Source organism: Dermacentor albipictus, chromosome 2 (genome assembly GCF_038994185.2).
Source record: "Dermacentor albipictus isolate Rhodes 1998 colony chromosome 2, USDA_Dalb.pri_finalv2, whole genome shotgun sequence".
NCBI classification, from domain to species: Eukaryota; Metazoa; Arthropoda; class Arachnida; order Ixodida; family Ixodidae; genus Dermacentor; species Dermacentor albipictus.
The window spans coordinates 134202997-134215000 of NC_091822.1; the positions used below are offsets into that span (position 1 = coordinate 134202997).

Here is a 12004-nt window from a genome sequence, read left to right on the forward strand (position 1 = left end):
CTGGACAGGATCAAGGTAATGTTGTTTGCCGTTGCTTGGAGATGCTCAGATTATTTTCTGAACTCAGCCTAATTACGTGATTAGTCTTGATTATTTAATTAACTTCTCAAATATTATAATTAGATGAAAAGTGTTAATGAGGAAAGTGTGGAGGAACGTGAACAACTCCCGATACAACTTTCTTTTGCCCAATACACGCTACGTATAAAAGTGTTTTTCCGAACGTAAACGAAGCCCGCTAATACACGCAAAATTGCCGCGAGACTGGCCGCTCGAGGGATTTTCCGTGTATTCGCGGGCTTCTTTCACGTTCGGAAAACCAATTTTATGTAGCGCGTATTGGGCAACAGAAAGCTGTAGCGGGAGCTTCTCACGTTCTTCTGGAATTTTCTCATTAACCCTTTTAATCAAACAATAATATTTGAGAAGTTAATTGAATAAATAAGGCTAGTAACGTAATTAAGCTGAACACAAAAAATAATCTGAGTATCTCCAAGAAACGGCAAACAACACTACCTTGATTCTGTCCACCTGCATAGCATTTGCATATTTTTAAATCTTGGTGCTTCGTGCTATCTTCGTGCGCACCAGGTAGTCAGAATTAGGTTTTCAACTAAGGCTTTTCCGGTCGCAACACAGATCAGTACTTCGAGCTAGTCCCTGTCATGTACAATAAGATCTTATAACCTTAGGTCCAAGGGTGTTAGCTATCGGGAACACCAGCACCGTTAAGGGTGTGCAAAAACCTTGAAGTATATTATACAGTAGTACGGCGACTGCTGTGTAGTATACGAGCACGCTGAATCGCACGAAGGCTGCTGAGACTCTCCCATTCCGTTTCGCGAACACATGCATTCGTGTCTGGCAGCTGTCGCGCCGTGCTGTTACAACACACCCTCTCCAAATGTCTCCAACGCGTGCGCACTCGCACTTGCTACAGGGACAAGCGGCCATAACGCATGTGTAAAACAGGCTTTGTGGCCCCGATTGTGGCGCTGTCTTTAAACTGTACACGACGTTGTATCTTTCGGCGAGGTCGCCTGGCTACAGCGCTGGTGAGGCTAAAAAGATTGATTTTAGTTAATATAAGATGCCGCAAGCGCTTTTCACAATTAAGGCTGCCAGAGTTTCACGCGCCTGCAAAGAGCTTTTAATCAGTGGTTGGCCTTACGTTGCGTTTTGGTACCGTCGATGTGTGCCCACGTGTGACCGACGTTAAGATTTCAGTCGCTCGGGTCATTTTTTTTTTCTTCAGTTGATAACTTCTACGCTTCGTAACCACTGTGCAGTGGTGCTTCCAAACTTGTAGTTAGTTTATTAGTTGTTTGTTCGTTACCTCTCAATGACTGACTCTTCAGGTTCGACCAGACACTTCTCGTATTGTATATTCAAACGGGACACGTTTAAATTCCTCGGAATAGATATGCGTCGACTGTTGTTCCTTGCTCATCGGCGTACTTACTTTTCACTTTAATTCCGGTACATTGCCACCAGCTATGAGTTATCCATCTACATTCCAAGAGGCGAATGTTACGTCGTAATTTCAACTCTAAGTACTTATTGGAGCTCGCTGTTAACCATTGAACGTCTTCGGAAGTATAGTAGTGGAAATTACCGAAGTGAAACGCTGGATTCGATACTGGTTTACTATAGCGCATCGTATACATGCTCGGGCTAAGTAAGTGGTACGAGTATTCCGAGATTGTGTGAAAGACTGCATTGGTAGGATGTAGCCACGTGGAAAAACTCCATATAATGACTATATAATTTGCACATGTCACAGGCGACCAGCGAAACAAAATCGGTAACCCCTGTACGGCGGTGTACAAGGGAAGCAATCGGTTAGCCGTGAACGTTTCGACAAAGAGACGTGTTTTCGATACACCACTGACGTGCGCAAATAGTAATTTTCGAGACGGAATAACATTCGAATACAATAGTACGAGAAGCGATTCGAATTTATTACCTATAGTTCTCTAATAAATAACTGTCGTTCTTAACTACAGTTAAAAAAAGTTGTCTTCACATTTTAAGTTTATGACATTGGCTGATTTCTGTCGATCGTTTTATTGCACTTTATAAAGCGTTTTGTTCAAAGCACTACGGTCGATAACGAGCCTATTCGCATATTTATTGATCAGTGCGAATTTTAGCGGTTTAGCAGGAAAAGCCTAGCTCCCTGCGCGACGTAGCGTGTTTTGCTACGTAACTTTTGTTTTATGTGTACTCTGGTCACCATGCTCAAACGCACCACCTTCGCACCAATATTACGATTGATCAAAGCACGGTTGGTGATCTGAAGTATTTGAGCTCTATTTGAAAGTACTCGTATATACGAATGTAGTGACTGTTCGATTCGAAAACCGAATCGAACAGGGCAATATTCTATTCGAAGACTGAGACTTCCTTAGTTAGCCCGCCGTTCATCACTTCATGTCCCCGTCACCAGATGACCCCACTGTCTAGCGTGAATTTTAACCACTTAACTAGCTTCTTTAATTTGCTCATCGTCGTCTTCCACGAGTCATCTAGTCTTGCAGGACTGCGGCCACTTTAAGCACCGAATGCATCGGCACTGGGTCACATGCAGTCACGAATGACTAGAACCCTAGAAGAGCAACCACTCCGTCTTGAGCTATTTGAGTGTGTCGAAGAAAAAAAAATAGAAGAGGCGCAGAACTTTACTAGGGCAGGAATGACGGAACAGCTAATCTCTTGCAATAATTAACCACTTCCCGCGTCATTTCATGAGAGTTCATTAGCAGGCGCCGCATGGTATGCTATCCAGTGCCGTTAGGCGTATCCGTATGCTCGCAGGCCGGCTAGGTAACAAAACGATGATATTCGGCGTGGAAATAATCAGAGCGGTGCTTTTGTATTGTTCGCACATGTTTGCCTTGGATAGTCAAAGGAGCAGTGCGATAGTTTTCTTGCTATATAGGGACACGATTGCTTAATAGGGTATGTTTCACAAGTTTTGTTGTTTTGCGCGTGAACGTGGCGACTGTGTTGAATATAAGGGCAGTGTGGTGGACAGGACAAGTTCGAAATAATCAGACAATTCTTGCATTCTTGGATAACCTTGTTAGATGGGCGGACGTTTATTTTAGGCTAAGAAACGCGTCGCACGTCATTGCAGCCGCCGGCACCGCGGCTCTCACTTGTCAAACTGCGCACAATAGCGGATCGCTTAGAAATGCGCTGGCAAGTGCGGGAGACACTTGCGATATATTATTCTATAATGCGGTCCCCCTTAAGAGCAATGGTTAGACCTCTTATGTTTATATTTGGCTTTACCCTCTTTGTTGCCAATATGTTTTCAGCGTTGCACCAGCGACGAGCACAGATAGGGCATTAGAACGCGACATTTAGCGCAAATGTCGCAACACCGCGATCTAACAGCAAGACGCTCCTCGGTGAAGCTGTATACGTGCGAGAGTTTGACGCAGGCGCGTCTCCGTGGCGTTAGATACCGGGTTCGTTGGGCCGGCATGCGTCGAGGAAATGGTGAAGCGCGGTGCCAATAGCGAGTGTGTGAGTGGTTTTAAAGGGGAAAAGGAAGAGATAAGTCAAGATGATGGTTAAACTCTGTGCAAGAATTCTTTAGAGCAGCCTTTGGGCGTATACCGAGTGGTCGCCACGTAGGTATACGTGCATATTTGGTAAGCCAATCGCTGCGTGCTTGCGCGCTGACCGCTTTGTGTCTGGTTTCTATTAAGGTGTTTGTGTTTTATCGCTTTATAAGCATAAATCACTCATACGTCATATCACTTTATAAGCATGGATAAGCGATTATTCCTCTGGCGTTAGCGCCGCGCCAACTGCCAGCAACGAGCTCGCCAGCTATGCCGCATGTGCACAGCTCGCGTCTCAAACTGGCGCGAAGTGTGGAAGGCTTATGACAAACATCTTAGCACCGTTCGTTTCTCGGGCTACTGCGGTGATGCTTTCCTTTCTTTTTTTCGTGAACCCAGTAAGGGAGGCCAAAAATTGCGGAGATGCGGCTGTGCTTCCCGTTAAGGTGTGGCGATTACTATCGTTTTCACATTTCATCAGCTAGCACTTAGGTGCGAGAGTACTTTGTGTTAGTGCTCATTATTGCGAGAACTTGTGGTGTGAAGCTGATACGGACGACATCAGTTGTCACTTCGTTTCCCTTCAGAGTCGGTGCCGAAGATATAGTGGTGGCAGGATAGCATTCCTTGTGATCCGCCGCGGTTTCTTAGTGGATTTGGTGTCGCGCTTCAAAGCCCGAGGTCGTGGTATAAAATCCCGGCCGTGGCGGCCGCATTCACAAAGCTGTCACAAAGAGATCACTTCTGGTCTTACATAGCGGTCGTTAGCGGAACGTGAACCGTCGTGTCGCAACCTGCGGCGTGCATGTTCGCGATCGAACGCATAGCTAAAGGCATATCCACATCCAGATGTTATTGCTGGAAATTCATTTCTTTCTTACTAATTTTTCTGTTTTTGTCGCTGTGCCGTATTTTGTGCGCTCTTCCCATCGATCTCGTGTTCTGAAGTGCCATCTTTATTATTTTAGTTGTCTGGTGTGCCGTGAGTAGCGGCAAGTGAAGACACTTTTCAGCGCTCTTCAAGATAAAAGTTGTAGACTTCGCCGAAGCGAATGGCAACACGGCTGATCAGCGCCCGTATGGCGTATCCGAAAAAATAACAAACATGCGATGTTGGCGAGCGCAAAAAGGAAAACTATCGGCGTCCAATCCACGTAAAGCGTCATTGGTGGTGTTGTATAGCGCTCGCTCGGTAGGACCGAGGACGATGCGCTGTGCGAGGCGGTCAGCGACAAACGGTCGTCGTCTGACAACACTTGTGCAAATCTGAATGAATGAGACTGCAACTGCGATGATGGATGAGTGATGTTGTCGTAAAAAAGTATCGTCGTTTCGGTGTTCTTTTTACTCTTTTTTTAACTTTCAAGGTCAGTAGTGGACTTACATTCCCTCTCGAGCAATATTCCGGTTTATAACAGTTAGTATACGTTTAATTCAACCGCAGTCGGCGAGAGAACGCGATGTGCCAACTGCAACGTTGAGAACGTGTATGTCACGCCTATAGTCTTTTGCCTGCGCGGTTTCTAGCTGATGAATTGATGGCTGAAGAGCTTTTCGATAGTACAAAATTGAATCTAGGAATATTTTCAGTACAGAGCAATGAAGGAAGTGCACGACCTCTATGTAGATGATCGAAATGCTGGGGCAATTAATAAGGAAGAAATGCTTCCGGTTTGGCAACACTGCCAAGAGCGGCTCCTAAACGTGCCCCCTTTATACACCAAAGGGCTGTTCGCGCCTTCTCGTAGATTATGTCGGAACCTTGTAATATTTCTCGAATGGTTCTTCCAACGCAGCTTTTTCTCTCCGTACGCTATCTGCCCTCAATAGCCCTCTCTATCCGTATCTCAGGACATGTAATCTGGAAGCTACACAGACGTGTGCGCATTTGGTTACGGTTCTCGTCCGTCCTGGTATTTGGTTGGAGGACGAAACTCCCCAACAAGGTTGTCGGGGCGCAGTGTAACGGAGCGCACGCAGTCGGCCTTGTGAGCGATGGGTTGACGTGAAGGCGCCCCACGCGGCCTTGCAACGTGAGGCTTTCCAAGGTGGCGCAGCTGGAGGCCGGGATTTGTAATTAATGACGGCGCCGCTTGGAAAAAGTGGCGGCTGTGTCGCCACACGCAAACGTGTATATTGTGTGCAGTGCATCGCGCACTGCTCTCCTATGTGCAGCAGTGGAGAGTGTGTTCTTCGCGAGAACATAACTTGAAAAGTTGAGCTCTCAGCCAGTGTGCTTGTGCAGCATCAGTGCGCGTCATGTGTACCAGCTGTCTTATTGACTTTTGGGCGTAATGTGTGATTGCACCATCGGACAGCACTTACGCCCGATGTTAGGCGTTCGTGACCTTGTGTAAAAAATTCGTAAGCCTAAATGGTTAGTTTATTTCTTTTAATGCTTAGCCATTCCCGTGGGAAATGTTGCAAGCACTTGCGAAAAAAGATAGGCCCAAGTAATTCCACGGAATTTAGGAGATTGCGTAGTCATCGCAGTGGGAAGTTTTGGTATCACCTTGGAAACAGAATATGCCAAGACGTTGCGCACATCAATCCAATCAGTGCTAAGTGAGTGCATCGTCGATTTACCTAACTTCTACTTGGTAACTTTTATTCCTGGATTAAAAGCAAAATGAACTCGACAAACTAAGCACTTTCAGCTGCACAAGGTCTCTCTTGAGACAGCTAGAGGCCCTCTATTATACCAACAGTACCTGCAGCATTGGGGCCGTTGCAACGCCCGGAATAGAAAGGAGCAAACGAGTTGTGAACCGTTGCCTCCTACCATTCGGAAACAGTCCAGGGAAGAATCTCGTTTTCATGTCAGTTTCTGTTATCGACCGTGTTGTTTGAGAAAGTGAGGAAACTATTTGCTAAAATGGCGTGAGTATAGATCAGAATAGGTAGACAAATTCACTGTCTGCTTTCGTTTCGTCAGATAATGACTCCTTCTAGCTAAACGCTTTAGGTAAAGGCTGAGCATCGCGTGGCAGATTCTTTTGCTTGTTATGCGCACTTGATTGCGTTTGACCTCATTGCCTTTCTTCTCATCTCTCGACATTCGAATTATCTCGGGGTCGGTAATGATCTGACGGGTCTTGCACGTATTAGCGTCACTTTTCGCCCGATAGAAAGAGGCAACAATATCATTGCACCACTGACGCACGTAGCATCAAGCTTCTGGTTGCAGTCAGAGTGCGGGGACAGCTTTCACCGGTTACTGTTGGTGCGTGCAACGTGGCAGCATTCAGGCCGCCCGTTTCGATTCGATTTCGCTTTTGCTTCTCGCTCTCCGTCGTCACAGCAAGTAATAAATGGCAAAATCATCCTTCACTAAGTTTCGTCTCACGCTGAGTGTAGAATAACGATATTTGTCGTCATAATGCAGGTCAGGTATTTGTTTCGAAGCTGTCGGGCGTAATAAAAGGCGTCGAATAAGCTTCGAAAATGCTTTCATTTGCACCTATCAGAGGCGCCAGAGCGTTTAGTTCTCAGTCAATTTGTCGCTTCCTAGCTATAGACGTGCGTCGGAGTGTCTCTTCCTGTCGCCGATGTTTTGTGTACGCCATCCCCCTGGATGTCGTACTGACACTGTAAAATTTCGCCTCGTTGACGTCATGAGCCAATCAGCTCATGTCAAAAATGGCGAATGTCACAATATTCCGGCATTTGACAATGTCCAGAACAACATCGCTGCCAAGATAGCCGGATTGTAAACACTGCCCTTGAGCATTCGGGGCCGCCGGTAACGGTAGAACAGTAATGTGTACACTAAATTTTGGGGTTTTACGTGCCAAAACCACTTTATGATTATGAGGCACGCCGTAGTGGGGGACTCCGGAAATTTTGACCACCTGGGTTTCTTTAACGTGCGCCTAAATCTAAGTACACGGGTGTTTTCGCATTTCGCCCCCATCAGAATGCGGTCGCCCTGGCCGGGATTCGATCCCGCGAACATCGTGCTCAGCAGCCTAACACCATAGCCACTGAGCAACCACGGCGGGTAGTAATGTGTACACTATCTTAACCTCTGTGTGTATAGGTTCCATGAAGTGTGTGTACTGTACTTGTACCCTACTGCGTAGAATGTTCTCGCTACTATTTACGCGCCGTAGAGATCAGGCGAGCAGACTGGAAATCCGTAGGCATTTTTCTGGTTTGGTTCATTTACCTTTTAGTTACCCACATTACACGTTTAGACGCTTGAACATTACGTAACTATGACATATGACCAACACTCGCTGAGACCTGGTCTTTTGGGATCTCCGGCGCGAACCCCCACCGGGTGCCTCGGGAAGCGTCCGCAAGCGTCGCCAAGGGCAAACAAAATGCCAATCCCAACTCCTCGTTGAACAGAACCAATCAGGTCACACGGATTTAAGTACGCACCGCCGTTGGACTTTTCACGTACCAGGGCGAGGACCTATGCTTGTCGATAAAGCGAAAATACGCAAGAGTCGAGGAGCAGTTACGGAATAGTTTGGGAAATTAGAAGACGAGGTTCTGTCACCAGTACAAAAGGCGGGCGACAACGCGGTCGCCCGGCCGGATCCTTGGCCGAAGCGGGTGGTGATCCGCCTGAGATTCCCCCAATTGACCTCCCCACTCGCGGGCGAAAAGACATTTCGAGGGAAACAAAACAATAAAAAAAAGAAAAGAATGATGCTACACCACAAAGACGATGAAGAAGCGTAAAGACAGTCGGCTACGCGGCAATATCGCTCCGCGTCAGTTTCCCTAAGTGGAATATCTCAATCCCCTTACATGTATGTTCCAACGGCTAAGTGTAGCAAATCTGCAAAAAAAAAACAAGAAAAAAATGTTTCACGTTTACACGTGTGGTGGAACGAGGTGGACTATATAGGATGCGTATGCTAAAACACTCTATACAGATCCGAACCGTAGCCGCCGTCCTTGGCTCCCGCCATCGGTTATCGCGTCGCGGTGACGGCTGGTGGCGGCAAGGATCCGGGAGCGTTGAGAAAGCGAAGGACTTCTCTTTCCGCTTGCGTCACCGCCGGAAGACGGGGGTCTCGATCGCGCGCCTTGTTTGTTTGCTCAGGCGGGCGGGCCACCGATTCCGCCCTCGGGCTCGGCCTCTTCTGTGCGTCCCGCCGTCGACGACCTCTCGCTTCGGCGACCGGAAAAAGAGCAAACGAAGTGTTAAAAAAAGAAGCGTCGGGACCCTGGAGGAACTTGACACGGCGCTGCGCAAGCGCTACACGAGATGCGCGTCGCCGCTGCCGCCGCCGCTTCTTGAATTCGTTGTGCGAAAACGTGCTCTGCGAAATTTCGCTTTCGATGCAGCACTTCACGTATACGAAAGGCGGCACGAGAGAACTTTTGGTTGAACGTTTACGTCCCGTTCGAATTCGCGTTGTTGCAATTTTTTTTATTATTGTTTTCATTCCGTATATTTTCAATCTCGATATCCCGTTGCAGAGACTGGCCGCGGTGCCGGCTTGTAGAATTGCAAGCGACGAGGAAATGGCTGTTTAACCTGAACCGTATACGACCTGCTGTGACGCATCGCCATTTTGCACCATGCTGAGCACGAAGTTGCCCGTAGGAATCCTTGCAGCAGTAGCCGCGTTCCGAGGGGTGCTGAATGCAGAGGGCATCTGCTTACTTAAATATAGGTTCACGTTACAGAACGCTCGGGTGCTTCACAAGCACGATTTTTTTATTAGCTTGACATGTTATTGAACGTCGCGGAGGAACACGCTTCCAGGACAGACACTACAGTGGGGTGCTCCGGATTAATTTCGACTCTCTCGGTGTACCTTAACGTTCTTCCGGGACTATAGGTACACTAATGCTTTTGAAGCCCTTCCTCGCCGAAAGGCAGATCGAACCAGTGTCCTCTAGCTCGACATGACGCCGTAGCCAAAACCGATTAACAGCGCCAGTAACGTAACCGCGTTGAAAGTTGCGCAGGAAATTATGAAGCTATCCAGCGGAGCAGCGGTACAATGGAGGCACCCACGGTTCATTGCCCTGCCACCCGAAATGTATAGCGAATCAGATCCCATTAAAGAGGGTCACTGATTGTGTGGGAGAAAGGGTCGAAGAAAGGCATGTCGCCGGGCGACTATGTAAGCCCGTATTTTACTCTTGGTTGTATCGTGCTTGGTCTTCTCGTAACACTTGAAAGCTTCTGCAGCGCTGCACAATGGAGTGAGAGAAGTGAATGTGGTGGCAAAGGCGGGAAGGTTAACCGGTTGAGCTTCTGGTTTGCAAAAAGTGCAACGGGGGAATGAAAGATGGAAAGAATAGCAGAGAGGTGAAGGAGAATCTCAGTCACAGCCTGCTGCAGCTACGATGAAATGCCATTTCCCGGCTGCTCGCAATTCTATTTTTCTACTTGCCGAACGATGCGAACAGTTTCGATGAGAGGCTGTGTAAACAGGGTGCGCGAAAACAAGTAAACTGGTTAGGCTTAACTTCCGGCGTCGAATTTTGTGTCATGACAAAACGTTCTTGAAAAAAAAAAGAAAATTCTGCCTACGCATGTCTAGGCAGTGCCATCTGTATGAAAAAATCGATCTTCGTAAATTCTGTTCGCGCACGTAAAGGTATTCTTTTTCCTTTACATGGAGTAACCAACAGGGAACAGCTATCTTCGAAGTGCAAGAAAAATAAGAGACAACGTAATCGTACGACTGTGCTAGTAGTAACGAACTCGAATGTCCCTGCGATTTCGACTTCGCGGTGCAGATAATGTTGCAAGGCGAGTTCGCTTAGGTAACAATTTAATTTTGCGCAGGTGTCTATTTAATCAGGTCTGTTACGCAAGTCTATTTGAACAAAGAAGCTCGTGTCACCGGCAGTTACCGCAGTCCGTGATGTCACTTACGTTTTCTTTTTTTTTAATACGTGTGGAACGTCCCGTTGGTCATAGCAGCGTTATATTCCCGACTCCTGACCGCTTTCTCGCACGTAGCCTCGAAACATGGTCTGCAGTAGCTGCGCTTTCGCTTCTTTTATTTCTTGAAACTATAAGTGCTGCTCGCCTGTGTTGCAGTTGCCCTGTTGCGATTGTGGCGTATGCAGATATCTCCCGCGCTCGCCAGACGCGCTGTGCGAGAAGAGGCCATATCTTTGTTGTCCTCGTTTCTTCCGCTTGCAGCTGTTTGCCCTCGCTCGCCTTCTGTCGGCTTTTTCTTTTTGTGTTTGTTCTTTTGGTTTCTCGCGGTATTGCGTTAGCGGAAGAAAAAAAAAAGCAAACAAGCGGGCCCAGTTTAGCGACCCCGCTGTGTCCCCCTTGTCTCGTGTCTGTCGACTCTCGCTGTCCTGAAGCTCGGATGTGGAAAAGAAGGCCTAAAAGGAGGAAGGTACGTCCGCGCTACCACGCTCTAATGAGCGTTGTTGAAGGAGAATTCGTTGCCACGTGAGGCCCTCGAAATTGGCCTAGTTTTGTTTTGCGTTGAGGCGATGCGCGGTCGTTTGTACGCGAAAGACCTGCTGCAGCAGCAGCAGCGTTCAAACGCTATATGTATGACAAAGTGTGTTCTGGAAAACACCTGCTCCCGCGTGGCTTCATCCAATACAAGTATTTTGCGAGATGCTTTCTTACATGCTCGGCGTACTGAAGACTTAGCTTATAGTAGTTACGGTTTGGAACAGCCTCAGCGTGGCAGTGTAGCAATGTGTTGCATGGCAGTGGCAGTGTGGCAGTGTAGCAATGCCGGCAGCGGGATGCACGTATTGGTTGTCGAGAGCACACTCTCCTGCGCTAAGTAACGTAATGGTAAGCCGTGGAGATTGTAAGTGGGTATTTTATTTACTCGCTTTTATCGTTCGTATGCCTGAGGCATACATGGCACACAGGTTACTGTCATCCGCATTGCTTTAGCAAGACCATGTGCATCGTTCACGTATAAAATTTTGACACTGCGTGGGCATGTCACCCCAAATGTATCACACAGTTAAATACCTCTATATCTGTATTATTGACCTGTCTGGCGAATTCCAATTACTTAAACTGCCGCTTCAATGTCTCGCCGCATTGCTGCACACGCGAAACATTCGGTACTCCTTGGCCATATCTGACTTTGCGGCTGTAAAAAAAGAAAAAAATAAACCGTTTATTATTGTCATCACTTTGCCAAGCAACAATAACTGTCGGGGCAACTTGACCTGTGCAAAGAGTACTGCGAAGCTTATTGTAGCCGTCCACATAAGATAGCACAACATATAGATTTCAGGAACACACGTTAGCTGATAGCTGCGTAAGTGCCGCCCTATCATAACTGCACTCGTTGTGTCGGATACGCTCCCTTGCTCAATTTGACCACGAGAAAAAAAGACGACTGTTGCAGCTAAACTGTTTTTAAAGAAAGAACTACGCATCGTTGCGGCGGCGCAGCATTTTGCCTACGATCTGGCTTGCATAATTTTGTTCTGTGCTTAAGAGGCTTATTTTCTTTCTT

At 47.3% G+C, this 12004-nt stretch overlaps 1 protein-coding gene across 5 annotated transcripts in view; it reads left to right on the forward strand.

Annotated features, from left to right (window-relative positions):
- The window catches only part of LOC135917972 (streptococcal hemagglutinin-like), a 434329-nt gene that overhangs the window by 378771 nt on the left and 43554 nt on the right, over positions 1-12004 (forward strand). The gene's annotated exons all lie outside the window — the stretch shown is intronic.